General features: G+C 36.4%; 1 protein-coding gene across 3 annotated transcripts in view; it reads right to left on the reverse strand.

Moving 5' to 3' along the window:
• Positions 1-23,591, reverse strand: part of LOC120770875 (ras-specific guanine nucleotide-releasing factor RalGPS1) — a 45,254-nt gene that overhangs the window by 15,686 nt on the left and 5,977 nt on the right. Inside the window, exon 1 of one of the 3 annotated variants that reach the window (XM_040098509.1) lies at positions 13,242-13,262. The exons of the other annotated variants lie outside the window; for them this stretch is intronic. The gene's annotated coding sequence lies outside the window, so the exon portion shown is untranslated. Of the gene's footprint in view, positions 1-13,241; positions 13,263-23,591 lie in introns of those variants that run through there. 3 annotated transcript variants of the gene reach the window in all.

Here is a 23,591-nt window from a genome sequence, read left to right on the forward strand (position 1 = left end):
TGCCTGTTATCCGATACAAATTCTAAATTTTTTCTGAGAAAATACAGCTCAAATTGTACCACTGTGCCTCTTGTGGGCTGCATGATCGCGTTTTATTGCACAAACACATACTTATGGGGCGCAAAAAGCGCATTGCCAGCCAAGCGGAGCGCAACAATAAAAACATAATCGAGCGCTATAAACATAAATATAAGGAGAAATATATAGCATATAATACATATGTACACATATATACATACATATATACTATATATATCTGTATATATGCAATGTACTACCAACCAAATTGAGGAAATGCAACCTGACAGAAATAAACCCGAGAATTATAAACTAGCTGTTGCGGCTCAGCAACCAGAAAGCAAGAAGCAAAGAAAAAATAGAAACAAAACTGTCTAAGCAGACGGAACGAACCAAAGCAGCGTTACGGCAACACCGAGTGGCACGAGCGTGTGGTAGACACCTTGGTGGTGGTGGCACAACAATATGCAGGTGTTGGTGGGGGTGATGATGATAGGCGTCATCTGCACTAGACCGTCGTTACGCAACGCCAAGCAAAGTGGTTGCACGTCATGGCAACGATGACGCCCTCGCCCCGCTCCCCAGTGTCTAGTTCCAGCGAACTAAGTGAGGTAGCTGTCTCAAATTAAAGACAAAAGGGAAACTTGCAAACACGCCACCGCGCTAAATGGTGATTCATGCCAGCGCATAGATTCAGTTACACTTGCGCTATAACTTGTTGTTGTTAGTTACTTACATATACATACATATATGTATGTGTATGAGTTACATGTTCCACTCAGCTGCTAAGTGGCTTATGGGTCATTTGTTGGTTTGGTTGACCGAGCAGTTCGGTCAACTGTTGGCTGTTTTGTTTTACGCAACGGACGTGAAATATTGATTGCGAAAGCAGAGTGTGAGCGCCGTCAAGTATGCTTTGCTAGTGATTCAATAATGGAAGTGCAAATGTAGAGTAGAAGAGAAATGTCGGATGACTGTAATACAATCAACTGACTTTTGACGGCTATTTAGTAATCAGTTATGCAGTTATTTGCTGTTATAAGGCTTGTCTACTTATTTGTTGTAGATATAAGTGGCTATATTTTGTATAATATTCTTTGGAAGGTCTCCATGTTTCACATATCTAAGACTTGCTGAACGAAAAACAGTCTGAAATTGGCGATTCTCAGTAGATCATTTCAAGAGTTGCCAAATCAAGCTTACAAGTTTAAGGAGTTTACGGGTTTCAAAAAATCGAATTTTTTAAATACCTTTAGAAGATTATCCAAAATTTTCAAGTTGATCCGAGTAATGGTGTCGGATATACAGCCTTGAGAACTTGTGCGCTCGAGGCTACTCAACCGATTTTCATGAAATTTTACACAGGTCTTTGAGATACAATTCTTAAAGACTTGGAAGAAGGATTTTTTCGACAACTATTGAAAAAAATGTCGAGAAATTCTAACTGAAACTATCATTTTTTTATAAAACTCTCTGCCAAAAATCCGATTTTCAGTTTTTTTCCTTCGTCTAAGTTCTATGTTAAGTAAAGCACGTATTTTTTCATTTTAGGTGATCCTGTAAAGCAGGCGCATCTGTTTACCGATTGGTCACCAGAAATGGCGTCGCAATAGTGGAGTTTAAAATATTTTTTTCCAAAAATTTAGAATTTCTTTGTTAATAGTGTATGTGATGTGTGGTAAAAAATTGTTAAAAAAAAGGCTACTTGTTTATCCGACAAAACTCATGTAACCCCTTAAAAAGTTTCCTAATAATAAATCAAAAATTTTCATTTGCAAAAATATCTACTAAACTAACTAGTTCGATCAAGAACAAGGTTTATCTTTATATTTCGGGATTTGGCAACCCCAGTGTTGCAATCTGGCAACTCACAACTTCATCGGAAAGTTTGACATTTATATTTTGATATATGAGCGCTATTTATGTTGTTTACAGTAACTTACAATATTCATCTCGGCCAAAAATGAGAATCAAATCTCGAACAAGTTTTTATCGATAGTATGGTGAATTCATTCGCGGTTGTAGATCACTCCAAGAAGAGTTTCGTGAAGGTCGTCCAAAATCAGCTGTTGTTCTAGAAATATTTAATGCTGTGCGCAAACTGATATTGTAAGATCGTCAAGTGACCTATCGTGAGATTGCAAAAACTATAGACATTCAGTATTGCATGAACATTTTATTGCGAAAAAAATTGTTACGTTGGATCCTTACAATTTCTCAATCGCTCCAAAAAATGCTCATATCGATTAGTTCAAAGAAATGTTCAAAGATACGATAGAGATACTTCGAAGACAGGCGAATACTTTATTTATAGTTTCCATGAAAGTTTTACAGTTCATTTCGACCGTTTTCTTGACCAAAAGAAAGAAAAAGACCAGAATTTGAACCGGGATCAATGTCAAAAAGAAAATATCTTCACCAATTACTTTAAGTTATAATATCTAACTCTTCTAGTGGCGATTAAATTGAAAAAGTTAAGGGAAAATTGTTTCAAAAATCGTCATTAAAACTTTCGAGATCGACTAAAAACTTTCGGTTCTTATTTAAGCTACGAAACGGGTTACTACCAGAATCGTCCCAAAGAACCAAAATTTCATCAGTCATGCTAGGGGTATTCTCTTGCTCTTGCAAACCCCTTGCACGGTGCACGAATTGCAAATATTTCTTCTTGGAAACTCCCTTGAGCCATTCCGTAATACGATCTATGAGTTGATTAAGGACTGATAAAGAACTTTGCTATGGACTAAAACAATCACTCAAAGCAATATTTTGTTAATAACAAGGGTACAACAAATTCTTTTTATGAAGTTCTTAAATGCAACTTAAAAATACTAATATCGAAAAATAATTATAAAATTACTTTTAAACTTTCATAATTTACGAATTGTTTAAAATTTAGTCAAATTTTCCTATTCCAGAACAAAAAATGTGACAGACTGCTTCGATTTTCTTGCTGGGTAGTTCAGCTGCCACAGCATGCAATCGAGTGCGTGAAGTGCCAGCGGAGAGCACATATGTATGTTATGTATATTTATTTATTGAAATATTTACGCACATGATGTGTGACCAGCTAAATTGAATTATTGCTACTGCAAAGGCCATTACAAAAGCAAACAATTTCCCGTATAAAAACAAACAGTCTAGCCAAGAAAAACCAAATGTGCCAATCAGCAGCTGCGAAAAGCAAGAAAAAAAATACATAAATACATAAAAGAGAAAAGAAAACATGACAGGGTTGCAATATACATATATGCATGAAGAAGTGGAGGAGGGTGCAAGTGTAGAGAAAGAAACGTAATTTCAAGGTGAACGAAAAGAACAACAGACGACAAGTACAAGAAACTACGCCCACGAAAATTCCAAATGCATATTTGGCAAGCGTTAAATACACATTTTTATTTAATTTACTGTTTTAACGCTGAAAAACGCAAGAGAATTTATAGTGGCGTGCAGTGAACTTGCCACTTCCGATTTTTCGCAATTTTACAATTTATGTGGTAAAGCTCGTTGTTGTGCAGCAAGCTGTTGGTTGCTCGAAAATTGTGTTGTGACATGAGTGTTGGCTTCGCTGATCAATTTTTTGACAATTTCTTAAAGTGACTTAAGTCAACTTGAGAAAATTTTGACAATTTTAAATAATATGGTCAATTTATTCCAGTCTATTCGATAAATATTCGAGATTATGCCTACAAGAGGATTTTTCAAAACGCTAATTATTTTCAGAGGTATGTAGCTAACCGGTTTTTTCAAAACGACGCCATATTTTTTCCCGCTCTTTTGACATTTCTCTTCAGTAAGGTTAGCCATTTCATCATGGAAAGATAACGATCCAACAACGAGTTGGAATTATTAAAAATTACTACCGAATTTCGGAGGCAGTGGCCTCAACTTTAAAAGCGCTACGTCCAATTTATGGTCGTATAATTGTCTTGTCAAATCAACAAATGAGCGTCGAGTGGAAAAATTTGAATCCACAGGCACAGTACAAAATGTTCCAGTGGCAGTGAGACAAAGAAGTGCCCGTAGGGTCGAGAATATTTCTGGCTGTATGGCTTCGTCAGTAAGCAAAATATCCGTTATTGGTCAGGCAGCAATCCATGAGTCACCATTGCATCCTGAAAAAATACGGTTTGATGCAGTTTATGGCCCGGCGGCGTCATTAGGCCGTCCTTTTTCCGTGATGATCAAGACCGGCGCGTTACTATCAATGGGAATCGCTACCGCTGAATGATAACCGAATGTTTTGGGCCCGAATTGGATCATATGGACTTGGACAATATGTGGTTCCAACAAGACGGCGCCACAAGTCATACAGCGAATGTCACAATCGATTTATTGAAAGCCAGGTTTGGTGAACGTGTTATCTCACGAAATGACCCAGTCAATTGGCCGAATCGGTCGTGCGATTTGACGCTGTTACGATTATTTCCTGTAGGGTTACGTCAAGTCTATGGTCTATGCCAACAAGCCAGCGACGATTGATGAACTTCGCACGAATATCGAACGTGAAATTGCAACAGTATCGGCCGATTTATGCTTGAGAACCGTCGAAAACAGGGTTCAGTGTCTGGACTTCTGCAAGCGTGCCCATGGTGGCGATGCAAAAGTGTTTCATACATAATGGCAGCGAATGTACTTTCACAGTTTTAGCACTTTTGTTGCTGAGCTGGCGTGCATTTGGGTTCGGCCGGAACAGAAACCTTAAACAGAATTTACTTTGAAAAACTGGAAAATTTATATTCATAATACTTTTAAAAAACTCAGCAAAGTTAAAAAAAAGTGGAAAAAACGATCCCCATTTTATGATTTTTTTTCAGTTTTGCGGCTTTTTGAAAGAGCGACTCACAAGAATCCATCATTGTTTTATTTTTCAGATGACCACAAGAGAAATCATAGCGACACGGCCTTTTTTCCCTCTACTTCAAGGATGCAAAAATCAATATTTGAATATTCAAATATAAAAAAAATTATAATAAAAATATCAAATGCTTTTCATTAACTGCTAAAAAACGGTCGAAATTCGGGCCTCTAGACTAGAATATCCTCTTAAGCCCACTTAAGCTATTTTACTCATTCGCATAGAATTACTGTCGCATTGCACTTTTTACACCTTTTTTCACCGTTAAGTCAGCGTAAATATGACACACGGACGCAATGCAATTGCAAACAAACCGGCGACAACAACAAAACATTCTCCAAACGCAACCAGAAAAACACGTTGTTCAAGTAGCAAGCGCATTGATAGTCTCCTGTTGGCGAGGAAAAGACCAGGAAAAGCGCCTGACGCCAGCCGGTCGCCCACCACATCGAAGAGGAGGATACACGACAAAGAAGAAAACCAAATAAAAGCGCGGTATCCGAGAGAAAACACAAAGAAAGCAAATGCTTACTCAGATAATTGGCTAAATGTGTGTGGAAAACAAAACAAAAAAGAAACAAGTAAGGAAGGGCTAAGTTCGGGTGTCACCGAACATTTTATACTCTCGCATGGTAAAGTGATAATCGAGATTTCATTATACGTCATTTACATATTTTTCAAATACCGTAATTTTGTAAAGTTTTATTCCGCTATCATCGTTGATTCCTAATGTATACATACACGTATTATACAGAGAAGGCATCAGATGGAATTCAAAATAGCGTTATATTGGAAGAAGGCGTGGTTGTGAACCGATTTCACCCATATTTCGTTCATGTCATCAGGGTGTTAAGAAAATATTATATACCGAATTTCGTTGAAATCGGTCTAGTAGTTCTGAGATATGGTTTTTGGTCCATAAGTGGGCGAGGCCACGCCCACTTTAAATTTTTAAAAAAGGTCTGGATGCAACTTCCTTCTGCCATTTCTTCCGTAAAATTTAGTGTTTCTAACGTTTTTTGTTAGTCGGTTAACGCACTTTTAGTGATTTTCAACATAACCTATGTATGAGAGGTGGGCGTGGTTATTATCCGATTTCTTCCATTTTTGAACTGTATATGGAAATGCCTGAAGGAAACGACTCTATAGAGTTCGGTTGACATAGCTATAGTAGTTTCCGAGATATGTACAAAAAACTTAGTAAGGGGCGGGGCCACGACCACTTTTCCAAACAAATTACGTCCAGATATGTCCCTCCCTAATGCGATCCCTTGTGCCTAATTTCACTTTAATATCTTTATTTATGGGTTAGTTATGACACTTTATAGGTTTTCGGTTTCCGCCATTTTGTGGGCGTGGCAGTAAGCTGATTTTGCCCATCTTCGAACTTAACCTTCTTATGGAGCCAAGGAATACGTGCACCAAGTTTCATCATGATATCTTAATTTTTACTCAAGTTACAGCTTGCACGGACGGACGGACAGACAGACATCCGGATTTCAACTCTACTCGTCACCCTGATCACTTTGGTATATATAACCCTATATCTGACACTTTTAGTTTTAGGACTTACAAACAACCGTTATGTGAACAAAACTATAATACTCTCCTTAGTAACTTTGTTGGGAGAGTATAAAAAACCAACAACAAAAACATGCATACATACATAAGTATGTATGTATGAAGTGACAATGGACCACAAGGCAAAACACGGCTATAACTGACAGCGAAGAAATATAAAGTCGAAATAGTAAATGCACTCGAACGGCTGGATGTGCAGCAAGTCACCTAACACAGCCACGCTGAACAGACTGGCATGACCACACACACTCTGCACGAATCTACGAGCAGATGCAGACGCGCCCAGCGGCACGTTCAACCGGGTCAGTGTTTTTATTGTGGGCCAGAATGCTCTCACAAGACACATTCCTTATTACGCTTTTGTTGGTTGGCTGTTGTGGAAATTCAATTGCGTATTTAGAGCGAAAACAGGAAACATCCACAAAGCAAGTGTCGAAAATGGACTCGCAATTGAAATGTGCTGCCGAGGAGGTGTCTATATTTATTTAAACGATACTGCGAATTAAGTTCACAGATAATCTCGAACGCGCGCACATACCATGCCTACTGAATTATTTCGAGATTTCGAGTGTAGGTCGTCGCTAATAGTCGTTGAACTTCAAAGGAAGGCGTTGAAATGATTCAGCACCGACAGGAAAGAGGCCCTGGCAGGGCGGAAAGCCGTAAATGAATTATCAGACAAGTGTTGAAAGCGTGGTATTTTCCTGATAGGTCAATTAATAATTTGTGTGAAGAGGTCTACAAACTCGAAAGAAAACATTATTTTGTAAACGAAAATTTCGAAAATATTTTGTTTTGATAAGACATAAGGATTTCATTGCTTCGAAAATACCAGTATTTAGTATTGATGATGCTAACTTCGTAGCCTACATTTGATGGTATTTCCTTTATTGGCTAGAAGCGAGATATTATAGGACTTGAAATATGTGGTCCTCGTGTTTTATTGACTACGAATTACAACATGGTCAATATAATCGGCTTACTGAGCGTACTATTCGCAACACCATCACCAGCATTCATTATTGAATAATATTCGACCGAATAGACCACGTCCAGCACGCACTGAAGAAAATATAGCAGCCGTACCTGAGAGATGATGAAGGGTCGGTTCGGCGCCGTTCTCAGCAACTTGGGTTGACATAAGGAACGACTTGGCATATTTTACGTCCACATCTTAAATCGAAAGCGTACAAAATACGCTTCGATCTATGGACTCTTGAAAAGTTACAAAGAGATCCGACGTTTTCGAGCCAAATTTTGTTCAGCGATGAAACCCATTCCCAGCTCAATGGATATGTAAAAAAGGCAAATGGCAGCATTTGGGACAAAGAGCAACCTGAAGAGATTCAAGAGCTTCCATTTAATCCAGAAAAAAAACAACGGTTTGGTGTCGTTTGTGGACCGGTGGAATCATCGGTCTATATTTTTTCAAAAATGATGCTGGTGAGAACGTGGCCGTCAATGGCAACCGTTATCGCGCCATGATAACCGACTATTTGATGTCTGAAATTGAAGCTCGTGATCTCGGCGACATTTGGTTTCAATAAGATGGCGCCACTTCCTACACATCGCAGCAATCGATAAATTTATTGAGTGAACGCTTCGGTGAGCAGATAAGTTAACGTTTTAGGCCAGTCGATTGACCACCAAGATCGTGTTATATCACTTCGTTAGCCTTTTTCCTGTTGGGATATGTAAAGTTATGCGGCCAATCCCGTTTCTATTCAGGCCTTGGAGCAAAACATCACGCGGTTATTCGCCGGTTACTAGTCGAAATGCACGAATGAGTCATCGAAAATTGGACTCAACGGATGGACCATCTGAGACATAGCCGCGGCCATCGACGTCCACTCCATTTTCGCTAATGCTGGTTTATAGATAAGAAAACTTATTTCAAAACCAAAATCAAACCAGAGTTTTGAGGCAAAGTTCTTGAATTAGAATTATATTAGGTTTCATCACTTTATCATAAAATCGGATCACTACGAACTCAGAACATGAAAAACCTTCCGGTTTCGCAAAAGCCTTTAAAAAAATGCAGAAAATTTTATTGGATGTAGAGCTTTAAGTTCTGAATTAAAATAAATTACTATTTATCGCTCTGGTATTATTTGCTATTTTTAATTTTAAAGGAGTGTCTTCGCAGAAAGAATGCCAATAAATGTATCGAGCTGAGAGCAGTCTGTATTAAGTTAATTTTATATATTTTCTGGAAAATGTATAATTATATTGTAGTGACAATCAAACTTATGAAGGTTAGAAGAGCTGTGATATAGTTGAATTATTAGAAGCTGCATTAACTTATGAGTTTGAAGACAACAAAAAAAGATTAATATATTTTATTCACAATTCGCGTGTATTTTAATTTTATTTATGGAGTCCATTGAACGCGTCATATTTTATGAAATTTTTTGTGATCAATTAATATGTATGTTATACCAAGAACCTGAAAATTAATGCATAAAAATGTCTTCAAGAATATATTCATTTAAATTACTTTCGAGCGCAACCGTTAAACTTATTCATGATGTACTGTGCAATAAAATTCCATGAATTCATTGAGGTCCCCAGCAATAAAAGTTGATAAATTAATGGGTTGGGTTGGGTTATTTATGGAATTTTGTTGTATGCAGATACCATGTGACACACCCAAGACACACACTTCAAGATGTATGCACTCATCAGCCGAAAATGGAAAGCGTTTAGAAAAAGCAACCAATTAAAGCGAAAGTCGAGACAAAAAAATAGCATACCCTGAAAAGGAAGAAGTAAACGCGACCGAACTAATTAGTTTCAATTAAGATTTCTCCCGATAATTCCAGTGAAGCTGCCAACAAATGAATTTGCGAAGATACTTGCAGCTATGTATGTGATGTATAATGGAAAACATTGAGTCCAACTGGGTACCTAAGGCGAATGTGGCAAGCAGCGTAACAAAAATTTATAGCACGAGAACCACTGCAAACGATGCATATGTGCATTAGGGTGGTGCTAAAAACTAGTAGAAATATTTATACATGCTTTCACACAGGATTTCCTAACTTCACAACAGTAAATTTATTATTTATAAGAACCACCCTAATGTTCTTATTCTACAAAACCATGCAGATCTTTCATTGTAAACTTAAATTAGAAGAATAACCGTGTAATGTGTCGAAATCAGAGCACACAAATCATATTCCAAAAAAATTCTGCCACGCCTTGAAGCGCAGAATATACCTTGTATGAGTAAACGATTACAAAAGCTTACCTACATACACACACGTTTGCAACGCATTTCGTTAGAGATAATATTTTCAAAAGCAAACTAATTATGTAATAAATAATAATGCATTTTGAAGACCGCAGACTTGGCACACATTGCATACAAAAAGCGTCCGAAGGAAGGGAGAATATAAATAAGCACACATGGCAAGCTTTGCAAATGAGTAAAGTCCATTACGAATACAATAAATGGCAGATAAAATCTACAACTGGACAACCAAATAAACATATAAGCTTCATATTTTATATATGTACAAACATACATATAGTACTCGTATATGTATGTATGTATGTATGTTAGCTTATATGCAGGTAGTCCGGCAGTGGCGCGTCCTAACGGCGATCGGGCCACTGACGCTGCACGTACGCAACCACAGTCGCCAAACTAATAGGCGGTAGGCTTTGAATATAAATTAACGGTAAAACGGACTACAGACATAATTCAAAATTGCGATGATACAATAAGTTGGAAAAGTAATGCGCATATTATATTAAATGAATGGATCTTTGAGTTAAGAGTGGGTTCCGTACTGAACAGATTGGAGATCAATCTTTAAAATATTAAACACAAATTTCGACACTATGAAAGGGAAAAGGGAAAAGGCGATGATGATTTTAACAGTATTCATGACTATAACCATATAAAACAGCTGATCGAACCAACTCTGTTTCCACTTGATGGTGCCCTACCATAACGCCATGGCTATAACCATACCTATCAATTGAATTTTGGTTTTGGATATGGGTTATTCCTTTCTGGATGTTTACAGCCTCCAACAACAGGTTTTGCAATCTCGCGCCTGAGACAACTGTGGATCTACCTCCATTTAACAATACAACCAGCTATTTCAGTTTGCGAAGTTTTTTAGAGCTAAATATTCACCATCTGTACTTCATTTATTACTTAAAAATATCCACTTCTTTTTGGTCTAGAATTTAGAAAAGAAGTAAAACTTAGACGGTGAAGATGTTCTCTTGGTATCATAATTTGAGTTAAGACTTCATTAAAATGTGATACCCTTATGATGACGCTTCAGCTCAATAAATCAGTTTAATCTAGACGAAACCGCGTTTTAAGCAACTGTCGCTTCAACTAAGACGACTGTGGTCAGACTTTCTTTTAAATTGGCAACGGAAATGGTTTAATACACTTGTGTTTTACTCAATGATAGTCATGTATATGAATAATCCATCAGTCGAAACACAAAACTCTTGGTTCCATCGATTTTAGTAGTTCTTTCTATTAATTTCCTCTCCTTGAACAGTAGGTATTAGATAATAGTTCACAGTCCGTTACATTTTAAAAGTTCGAAGGAAGTGAGTTTTTGAAAACTTTTTAATTGGCCTCTCTTAGTTTCGCTGATATCGCTGGAGTTTCTTATGAAAGATTGTATAGGAACACTTGCAAGCTTTACAGGTCTTCAGCCTACTCAACTAACAGAAAATTACCAAGCCATAGGAGGAAAGAATTTTGCTGACTTGGTTTTTATCAAATGTGAAGTGTGGGCTAGAAATCTTAAAATTAAAATAAAAAAAGCCTTGAATAGAAATATCTACATACATATATGTATGCATGTAAATATGTATTTCGATCCAAAACGTGAAAAAATCGAGCTGGTTGGATACTATATGCTTTTAGTGCCTTAATTATAACGATGTGTATGGTATGTTGAGCGATGACTTTGACTCTTTTTGACAATAAAATTCTGTTGGATATCCAAAAAAAAAGTCAAAAACGAAAAATAATCCACGTTGGGACTAATTTTTCCAATACTTAAGGCACTTAATAAGACTAACTTTGGCTGTAGTGTCTGTGCACTTTTCCCTAAATAGCACTACAATGGACTTGAAATTATAATTTAAATTTTTGATTTGCATTCCCAGAACACTCGCATAAATGTTTAAAAACTCTTTTAAGAGGGAGTAGGGTTTTTAAATTTTTTTCGATCTTTTTTTGGCTATTATATTTTAAGGTATTACATGGGTAAGGGGTTTCGAAAAATCTAATCGAAAAAAGTTTTTATTGTCTTATTAAATTCGTCCTAAATTTTCAAGTTGATCCAAGTAATAGTTTCGGAGAAACATCTATCGAGGATATCGAGACTAGCTATGTTAAGTGACATGAAGAAAGCCTTTGAAATACAATTCTTAAAGACTTGGACGTATATTTTTCGATTACAACTATTTGAAAAAATGTCGCCAAATTTTCATTTTTTTTTTGTAAAAATGTCTGCCAAAAAACCAATTTTCAGTTATTTTTCCTTCGTCCTAGTTCTAAGTTAAGGTTTTCACTAAAACGCATATTTTTCACTTTAGATGATTTTGTAAGGAGTTATCCTGCCAACGCGGGTGCATTTTTTTCCGAGGGGTCACCGGAAATGGCGTCGCAATGGCCGAGTTTAAAATATTTGTTTCCAAAAATTTTAGAATTTATTTTTTATATAAGAAAAAAAGTTTTTGAATAGAGGCTGTTTTTTAACTCGAGGAAACCCATATAAGCCCTTAATGAACGTGGTGTCTTAATTTTACTGGAGAGTTGTTTTTTTGTTACCATTTTTCATTTTACAATAACAATCTAGTGGAATTTTTCACAAAAAATCGCGTTTTTTCCTGTCAAAGCATTCTTAAAAATTGAAAAAGATTTAAATTTCGGAAAACCACCCAGCGTTAACTAGGCAAAGCGATTATCTAACAACATAATTTTGATTTTTTTGGTTAGGATCCAGCACAGAGTTATGAGGGGCACCGTAATTTAACTTTTATCAAGCCGCTTTAGAGTAATTGTGGCTGCAGGCATTTTTTTAATTTCTTTATGAAAATTTAGCAGAATATTCTACAAAAATCAAGCTATCAAAAATAAATAAAAATAAAAAATTAAAAAAATTAAAGTTAAAAAATTTAATAAAACAATAAAACAAAATAAAAAAATTAAAAATAAAAAAAATTAATAAAATAGATTTTAACTGTTTCATAACAAATATCATAAAAATGGCTCTTGTTTTACGCGAATTAGCTCTACTCCCCCTTTAATGTCTCTTTGAGTTTGTGATTTGAAGGAGGTTAGATGCAGAATTGATCTCATAATTTTCACAGCTTTGGGAAACAACAGGTAAAGTCAGATTAGCTAATTGCTACATATACTTATTACAATTCACATATTAATCGATCTGAATGCACAACCATAACCATCTTCAAGAAGAAGCAACACAAAAATCAACTTCACAAACTTTTTGGCATCAGAAAGAACAAGACTACAAGTATCCCGGCGCGATCTCCGGCAGCTCCACAACTGATTGATATTACGCGTATAATTCCAGTACTCCCCGCGCTTCATGCAGCAAAGACAACAACAAAGCTGATAGAATGTGACAGCTAAATTACAAAGCGTTTTGTGGAAGAAAAATACTGACGCGTCAGCATAAGCGCCTGCGTGCAGGAATTCATTCAAGAGCTTACACAACGCACAACAACAGCAATAACAATTACTGTACCGGTTAATAGCGCCAAGTGTACGACTTACAATTTTATACGCGCAGCGTTTTTTTCTATATTTTATGCAAACTGCCAATTTCTAGCGTAATTAATACGCTCGGTACTTTAGTCCATATAAGCGATGCCAAAGTAAGGCCACCACGAGCACGCAAACGGTACACAATGCGTTGCCGCAAAGCGCAAGTTGGAGAAAAAATTAGAAAAAATTATGCACCGACACGAATTGAAAGAAGCGTACGATTATGAAAACAAAAGCCAACTAAACGGCGTTGGAGCGAAAATTATTGGCAACAATAAAATGTTTCGATATTTGCAGGCGGCGCTGGCCACATACATACATACTATATACATATGTACAAACAACTGGATATATGTACATAAGTACATACATATATACTTAAGTATGGATACATATGTATGTACGTCCTCAGTGGGGCAGGTGGCGCAGCGAATTTTGGTGGCAACCGCAGCAACACCACAAACACATACATACACACACATACAGTGGCCGCATTGAGCATAGCATAACCGCAAAGCGAATAAAAGCGTACGTAATGTACGCCTCCGCCAAATGCCGTAGCCGCCAGCCAGTGCGTCCATTCATTGAGGCGACCGCCGCTGCTGACGTTTTGGGGCTGACGTACGCCGTTGGTTGGTCGCAGTTCGCCTACTTCTGGATTTTCTTTACATAAATTTTCCTATCGAAAAAATAAACAATGGAAAATGGCAAAAACAAGAACACACATGCACAAACAAAGATACATACGTTTGGTTGTAAGTAAAAATAATAATCGGAGGAATAATTGAAATTGTTTACATACATACATACCTATAGCGCAGAGAACGCAAGCAATACATTTGCACAAACATGCATACATATCTACAACCGAATGCGTCGATAAAAGTTTGTGTGTTTGAGCATTCGCATACCGCAATCGGGCGTTGTGTGGTGGGCGGCGGCAGTCAAACTAGAACCGCAATAGCATACAACTATCAAAACAACAATAATAACAATACGATATTCGTTGTTGTTGCTCGCGGCTCTTTTACAATTGATCCAACAATGCACGCGCATTAAATTAATAGCAATCGCAACAACAACAACAAGTTGTAAATAATAATAAATATGTAGTAATGGCGATTAAAACAACAACAGTAACAAAAATAATAATAAAAACACGTCATTGTGGTCCCAACCAAACCGCAACGTCTCACCAGTAGCAAAACGCTCAAGTGCCGCAAGCACAAGGAAGCAGTTACGAGCTGCCAAAGTGGGTATGCTATAAAATTACATACATACATACTTATGTAGGCACATTTAAACTTTTTTACATCAGTAAGAAAAATGCTAGCTCTACACCACGTGCGGTTTCACATATTGATTAGGATTAAATTTGGCTTTGATTTAAAACCAAATAGAATTATCGAGATCGTTTTAAGACTTCGGCTTAAACTGGTACTGGCAGAGTTTTTTAAGGAATTCGAAACCACGACCCTCTAGGTGAAAGTCTCGCACTTTACAGAGTCTACTATGCGACCACCATATTATAACGGGTGATCCAAGTTGAGCTACTTTTTTGAATAGCCTTTCCCTAGCGACATCGCTTCGCTCTATGGGTTCTTGAAAAGTTTCAAGAAGATCCGACGTTTTCGAGCCAAATTTTGTTCAGCGATGAGACCCATTTCTGACTCAATAGGTTTGTAAACAAACAAAATTGCCGCATTTGGAACGAAAAGCAACCTGAGGAGATTCAAGAGCTGCCATTTCATCCAGAAAAAACAAAGGTTTGGTGCGGTTTGTGGGCCAATGGAATCATCGGTCCATATTTATTCAAAAATGATGCAGGTGAGAACGTAACCGTCAATGGCGACTATTATCGCGCCATAATAACCGACTATTTGATTTATTCAGAGAAACTTCAGTGAGCAGATAATTTTACGTTTTTGGCCGGTCGATTGGTCACCAAGATCGTGTGATATCACACCGTTAGACTATTTCCCGCGGGGTTATGTAAAGTGTAAGTAGTAGTAAAAGTAGGGAATCCCGAAATGGATCACATTTTACAACCATAGCACTTCAATTTAACCAAAAAACTGATAAAATCAAGAAAAATGTTAACTTCAGCGGCACCGAACATACAAGACCTTACTTTAGATCGGTCAGTTTGTATGGCAGCTAAAAGCTATAGTTCGCCGACATCGGTTCCGACGAATGAGCAGATTTTCGAGGAGAAAAGGGCTTTTGGAAAATTTCTGATCGATACCTCAAACACTGCGGGACTAGTTTGTGTATATACAGACTGGCGGATCGGCCAGACAGATATGGTTAGTAGCGTCTGACGACACACCTAGGCCTTTAGGAGGTCCATTGTGAAACCAGCGGGACTAAAATTCTCTCACTCTATTATATCTCCTCTGCTACCCTATTCTACTCATAAAGTTCATTAATACAAATAGTTTTATATTTGCAGCCATCAAGCCATAAATCATCTGTTTCACAGTTAATAGGGATATCACTATGTACAAGAACCCTTTCCAGATTTATCGTGAATTATGTCGTTACATCCATTAAAAGATCAAGGCATTATTTCACCAGTTTCGATGATCCGTATCTAGAAATATATAATAATAAATATATAATCTCCGCTTAGAAAGACACCACCTCCCTATCGTTTATCTAGTTTGGATCCATTCGCATAGATACTTATTTCTGTATCCCTGTCCACCTCACCCCAAACTTTCTCCGGAAGTGGGGACAATATTGAGGACAGGCAGACTGGCTAAATCGACTCAGGTCATCACGCTTATCATTTATACATATACATACGTACATGTATATTTTACAAGGTATTCGACGGTTGCTTCTGTGTATTACAAATTTCGTGGCAAACTTAATATAGTAACCTATACAGGATGTAAAGTGGAGTCAATATGTGGTTGTTATCATTTCTTAATCGATAAGATATGATATTGAACTGAGCTTACATTAAACTTGAATAAATTTGGTCCCCATCAGAGTGAAAATCTTCAAGCTTCTCTTTAAACTTGTAGGAATACCTGAGAAGACCAACTCCATAAATGTGGTGTTAGTTTTGTAGGAGATTCACAGTGAAGTTGTTTCTAAATGTTACTAATTGAACTACCAGCTGACCACCCCTGGCTAAGTTTGTGAAACGCTGCATCCGTTTTTTATTGTAACCCCTTTTCGTACAGGTCCATGGCAACTGCTTGCGTTGAATAAAATTCAAGCACATTCAAAAAAGGTGTGTCACTTTACGAAATGCTTCAATTAAAGAAGCTGATCCACAAAAAAAAGATAAATGGTAGCAAAATGAAAACAAACGCCCAAATGTTACGCTTTATCAGCATATTTTGTTTCCCAGAATTCGCGAATAAAACTTCCAGCAATTGGTTTCAATCAAACTAATGAGAAATTTATGTTTTTTAATATCAAAACAATCTTCTTATTTTTCTCTCTGCGTGTGTCTGCGTCTTAATCATTCCGTCAATTTTAGCTGCCAATACATACATACATACATAATTGAGCATGAAATCGCCGGCCGAAAATAGATTTGCGCTTATTACACTAATTAAAAAATCAAATGGAGGCGTAAGCAGTCTTACGTAGAATATTTAGCTAAATACCTGAAGCAACATGGCATGACCTAAGTAGGCTTATAAAAATAGCAAAGTGATTCCCAGAAGAAAAGTCCAAAAATATTTTCTTATAAATATGTGAGAAGAATGTTTGGGGCATGGAGTATGTCCGACTAGACAACACGTTTACTTTTGTGCAACGGAACATAAAAAATTTCTTGTTTTTCACCGTAAAGAAAATCCCTCGCAAACATTCGACAACAAGTATTATTTAAGAAAGCAGCAGAATAATAAAAACAATGTGCGGGCGGTATTAAGCGTAACAACTGCCAATTGCAAGGCATGAGGTGCGGGGGTAATACAACAACATACCAAACATTCCAGCGCATGAGTGAAGTCAGCCAATTTGAATAGTAGAGGACACATTCTTTATTTTTCTTTGTCGCTAATATGACTTGTGCATGAATCAGGTATGATGAGGTGGTGATGATACATATAATGGCTTAGAAGTCAGAGATTATAAGCTTTGCTTCATATACTTTTGCATGAGCGTCATTACGAGCAAGTTATTTTAAACTAACTACAGAAAAATTAATTCAACAAAATTTGGAGAGTGGCCAATCGAACAAATAACCAAGATAAAATAAAAAGAGATAGAATAGAATTGCGTCATTCAATTTCAATGAGGTAACACGCAATCTCTTGTATCGAACTCAAGTAGATATACATAAATGTTGTTGCTTTCATATGTAAGTGGCGAATCGAAGACGCATGTTATATCTTATACGAGATCACCTACTTCTTCTTTACTGGCGTAGACACCGCTAACTCGATTATAGCCGAGTTAACAACAGCGCCCCAGTCGTTTCTTCTTTTCGCTATGTGGCGCCAATTGGATAATCCAAGCAAAGCTAGGTCCCTCTCCACCTGGTCTTTCCAACGGAGTGGAGGTCTTCGGCTTCCTCTGCTTCCTCCGGCGGGTACTGCGTCGAATAGTTTCAGAGCTGGAGTGTTTTCGTCCATTCGGACAACATGACCTAGCCAGCGTAGCCACTGTCTACCTGCTAACATCTCCAACAAAACAACTGTATTTTTGCTGTATAATAAATTTTCCATTTCAAACAATGCCGCAAAAAAGCCAGTTGGAATCAAATCATGAGATCTCGATGACCAGTGATTCAGGGTCACTCATTAGAACGACAATTTACTGGATTACTAGTTTACTGATTTGCATCGCAAGGTACGCAATTATTCTCATATTACAGGAAACATCAAAAGCGATGCTAAAATTAGGCAAAGGGACTAATATCGCGCATTTTTAAGTGAAATCCAATATCTCAGGAACTACTGGGCTGGACAATGAAATTTGTTGCGAAACTTTATATTTGCCTCCTTTTTGTATATCATAATTTTGAGTCCATATATCAGAGTCTTTGACTTCAGAATTATAGAAATAAAGAGCTAACTAAGGCATCTGAATAAAATGTTCCAGAAATTATTCCTTTAAGTTATGCCACCTTACGACCGAAAATTCTTCAAACCAGTCAATAACATACAGGGTTTTTCCGGAAAGTAATAGGACTGATTTTCTTCCGCCGCGACTGTACTTGCGTCAGTTGTCTCCGAGCACATGGAGACGCGCAGACGTACGCGATTAAATTTTACGTGAAACTCGGTAAATCTGCGACACAGACGTTTGATATATCAAGCAGGCTTATGCAGATGTTGTTTTAGCAAGAAGTGGTTTGTTTCGGTGACACCAGGCCTCTTTAAAGGGCCGGGAAGAGGTCGATAATGAATGGGCAAATCCAAAGCGAAAACGATGATCATTGTCTTTTTTGACATCAAAGGCATCGTCCACCATTAATTTGCTCCTCCGAGACAAACCGTCAACGCCAAGTTTAACGTGAAAGTTTTCAAGAGACTAAAATGAAGGGTCAATTGGATCCACATCATCAAGACATCGCAAGCGATTGGAAGTTGCACCACGACAACGCTCCGGCTCACACCTCCTTTCTTGTGAACAGTTACTTAACCAAAGCCGGCATCCCAAGCGCATTGCTACACCGCCAACAGAAATTGTTAATCCAAATTTGGAGGAAAGGCAATTCAATTTATTCATTTTGTTCATCTGTTGAAAATTGGTCGTACTAACTCAAAACCCTTCTTTGGCTCATGCACTACAACTTTGCTAAAGATCATCACATGATCAGATGCATAACTTACGATTCTTCAAATGACATACAGACAAACCTTCACAACATATATATAACTATCTTTTTATATACATATGTACATTCACATAAAATATGATATCGGCCAATATGTGAGTAACCTCAATGAAAATGAAAGAGCATGTATTACTCAGTGCAAGTAGCGCTTAAAATAAAATTGGGCGAAAACTTGATCTAATCCTTATATAACTTATATCAAAATTTTCAAACATCTGGCTGACTTTACTCCAATGCCACATGATGTCAGGCACGTTAATGAAAACCAGGGAACATTTTTTTGGTAAGTGGAATGTAAATATTATGTGGTACTTGCAAAAATAGGTAAACTCGGGTCAATACGGGTAGTATATATATAGTATATCCTCAAATTTTTCTGAAGAAAATTTCTCGAACTTTGATTTTTCCAAGTTATAAGAGTATAAAGTTTTCGATTACACCCGAACCTAGCCCTTCTTTACTTGTTTTTAAATAAAGTTTTGACAACACCTAAAGGTATCCCGTTGGCTTTCACCCTTTCAAGTTGCAAGAGTAAAAAATGTTCGGTTACAACCGCATATTTAAGGGGTTACATGAGTTTCCTCGGGTAAAAAACAGCCTTCTTTCTACATTTTTTTTCTCAGATAAAAATGAAATATTTATTAGAATTTTTTATTGTCATAAACATACACTATTAACAAAGAAATTTTGAATTTTTGGAAAAAAAATATGTTAAACTCAGTCATTGCGACGCCATTTCCAGTGACCCCTCGCAAAAACTATGCGCCCGCGTTGGGAGGATAACTCCTTACAGAATCATATAAAGTGTAATAATAAATGTTTTAGTTAAAGCCTTAACTTAGAACTTGGACGAAGGAAAAAAAATTGAATTTTTGGCAAACAGTTTTACAAAAAAAATTAAAATTTCAGTGAAATTTTCACGACATTCTTTTCAAATAGTTGTAATCGAAAAAAAAATCATTTGTCCAAGTCCTAAAGAATTGTATCTCAAAGACCTGTGTAAAATATCATGAAGATGGATTGAGCAGTTCTGGAGAAATCTGGCCAACCAAGACGGCGCACTTAGCCTAGCTAGTCTCGGGCGCACAAGTTCTCAAGGCTTTATCTCCGAAACTATTACTCGGATCAACAAATTGAGGACAATATTGTAGAGGTGTTGTAGAATTTAATAAGACAATAAAAAGTTCGACTTTTCGAAACACGTTAACCCATGTAACCCCTTAAAAAACATTCAATTTATACTTATATAATTAATTTAAGGGGCTATAACTTTTAGAATAAAGTAAAAGAAATATGGAAAGTTCTCCATAGTCAACGTTCAAGAAGCATTTAATAAAAAAAAAGGCTGAAGCACTTGTGAGGATTTTTCAAGTTACATATCATACCGAACCATAACATTACATAGCACTCAAAGCATAATAAAAATTTACACAATTTAAATTCCACTTTTGGAAAAAATGCAAATATTGCACAATTGCACAGTACGATAAATATCCGTTTCATTTACAAACTCTACAATAACTGTAAATATAGTTTAAAACAATAAGAAATACACACATAAACATACACTTGTGTATTACAGTGCGTTTCATGTGAATATATGCTAAATATGTACAAATACTTAACAATAAACATTTTGTTATAAGCCCAATGGCCAAGTTAAAAATTTATTGGACATAAAATTGTAAAGTATGTAAGTAAACAAGTGTATACATATATTGATGTGTATATTACAAAATCACTTAAGAATTTTTAGCGCTGGCACAATAATATCTCTAAATTCAATGTAAATGTGGGAAATTTGTGGAGTGAGAAATTTTTTTCGAAACCAATAAACGCCTGTTATTGGAAAATCGGGGCATTTAAACAAAAACAAAAACGAAAAAAATGGATTAAAGCAAACAAAGTTGCATATTAAGATACATGGAGACATACATATGTACATATATTTGACTATGTTTATGCAGTATGCCACGCGAAAGCAATGATCTAGTCATGGTTGCCAGATGAGCATTTTTTTAAATATCAAATAAATGTTTGCTTGTATGTGGAGCCGAAAAACAGACGCCACGAAATTAATAAAAATAATATACACAATTTTATGTTCAAATTAATACATTTTCATATATTAATGTATATATGTATGTATTTAAGTATTATATGTACATATATGAATGAATGAATGCTCGATCGCGAGTTGTGAAAATCTTTTAATTTTCATTTTCAATGTCAAAATCTACAAACGAAATAAATTGTATTGTTGAAAATATTAAATTTTAATTTATTAAGCATACATATGTACATACATACATACGTAGGCAATTAATTTGTGTTTTCTTCGGCCAAACATGTGCACATCGGCCAATGACTACCACTAATTATATAAATCAAATGGAATTGATATGAAATCAACAATGTTTCAATGCAATGCCAATGAAATTAAAACAAAAACAAAAAAACACAAAAAACTAATATTATGAAAATATGCGTAATTTAGAGAGGGGTCACATTTGGCGAATGAAAACATTTAAAATTTTTACAAAAATATGTTTTTATTTGTAAATACATATGTACATATACATATGTATATGTATGTACATACATATATACATACATGGACTCAAATCTGTTTTCAACGCCAACTGATTGATTTACGATTAGTCATTGTGGACATTGGTCGCACTTATCATAGTACGGCTCCTACACCCCACCCCCCACAAAAGCAAGGCAGCCATAGAAGACAAGGTCAATTGGCTTATAAAATGCGTCGCGGTGGGGCTGGGTGGGTGGCTCGATGGAGATAATAAAGCAGATGTTCGTATTTATGTATATACTTGTGACCATGTTTTAGTTTTCAGTGTCGAATGGCAAGTTCGTACGCTGCCAGTTCAATAACCGTTAGTTTTTTCGACAAAATGCCAACCTTCAGAACCGGCAGGGCGACTGAATGCTTTTTTCAAACGTTTCGAACGAAACAATACAATTTACAACAGATTTTTTTTGTAACAGATAGAAAAAAATAAAATAAAATAGAAACAACAACTTTAATTAGTGATAATGAGCGGACGTTGAGTTGTAAATAGCTTACGAAGAATGGGGTCGTCGCGCGCGTGATTTACAAAACAACACACTCAATGGTGGCTAAACGCCAAGTGCAAGTGCTGTTAGTTGGATTCACACGCATTTTTTAAAAAAATGAAATCCATTATTCTAGGTGTAAAATGCTGGGAGCGTTTTTTGCAAAAAAAAAATAATCATAACCTCAAAATTACAACGCCGAAGTCGAGTTATTTGTTAGTGTACATATTGATGTTGAAAGTTTTGTCTTATTCATGCCTGAACTGAAGAATTTGTGTTTTTTTTTGGTTGTTAAAATGGGGGAATATAAAGCTACCTAAAATGGATCAAAAAGAATTTCCTGTGTTAATAAAGCATTGTTTTTTTTATTAGGGAAAAAACACTGTTGAGACCAAGGTCTGGGTTGATCAACATTATTTGGACTCTGCATCAAGGAAATCAACCGTTGAAAAGAGAGTTCTGGTAAGGCAATGCACCATATCTGAAGTCAGTGGCGACCATTTCCTGGAATTTTTCGTCTAATGAAGAGATTATCGCCGAAACTGAGACCTATTTTGAAGCAAAGGACAAGTCGACCATGTTGATTAAAAAACGAATTTTGCCAAAAATATGGGTTTTATTATGGTAGGCCGGGGACTTTTCAATTGATCTGTTAGTTCGGAGCTTACTGCACAATTTGCTTCCGGTAATTGAGAAATGGAACTCCAATTCTCGGCTATATCTATAGTTATTGTAGAGGTAAAATGGCCCCTTTTTGTAATGTAAAGGTGGGAATATAAAAAAGTTGTCATCTTGCGGTGACGGTGACAGACCTTAGGGACAGGGGTGTTATATATAGGTAATGGGATTTACATGCCATGTTAAGAAAGAGGTGATTAGCGCGATACTGGGATTCTTGGCAGACAGACAATTTCCACAACAACAGGCCCTACCTTACCAGAAATGACACAATTTTTATTCGGACAAGGATCGCTTTGGTCAAACTGCTTAGTATTTATCTCAAGCTTGGACACTTACATATATTATTCTGATATCTTGAGAACCCTTGACATTATGAGGGTATTCTCATGTGATCACTTCGAAAAATCGATTTTTTTTGACAGTAAAACCTATTGAAAACATGCTGTTAAAAATTCAGACCGAAATTCATAGTATTTGATAAGTTACAGCTCATAGTCGTCGACATGTCGTAAGCGACTGTCTACCAGGCGCCATAACAAGTCTGCATTTTTCTCGAATCATTCTGAAACTGTCATGGTCCTAAAAAAAAAGTATTCAACCGATTGCTTTAAAATTTACATATGTTCTTCTACTCATTTATAGTTATCGTCCCTACCAGAATTGTTTATTTTCGAAAATATTTTCATATTTTTTTAAACGATTTTTAACGAAAAAAAAAGATTTTCGTGATTTTTTTTTTTGAAGTTCGACATTTTTTTTAATGAAATTGATTATACATTATTTGGTAGGGA

Source organism: Bactrocera tryoni, chromosome 3 (genome assembly GCF_016617805.1).
Source record: "Bactrocera tryoni isolate S06 chromosome 3, CSIRO_BtryS06_freeze2, whole genome shotgun sequence".
NCBI classification, from domain to species: domain Eukaryota; kingdom Metazoa; phylum Arthropoda; class Insecta; order Diptera; family Tephritidae; genus Bactrocera; species Bactrocera tryoni.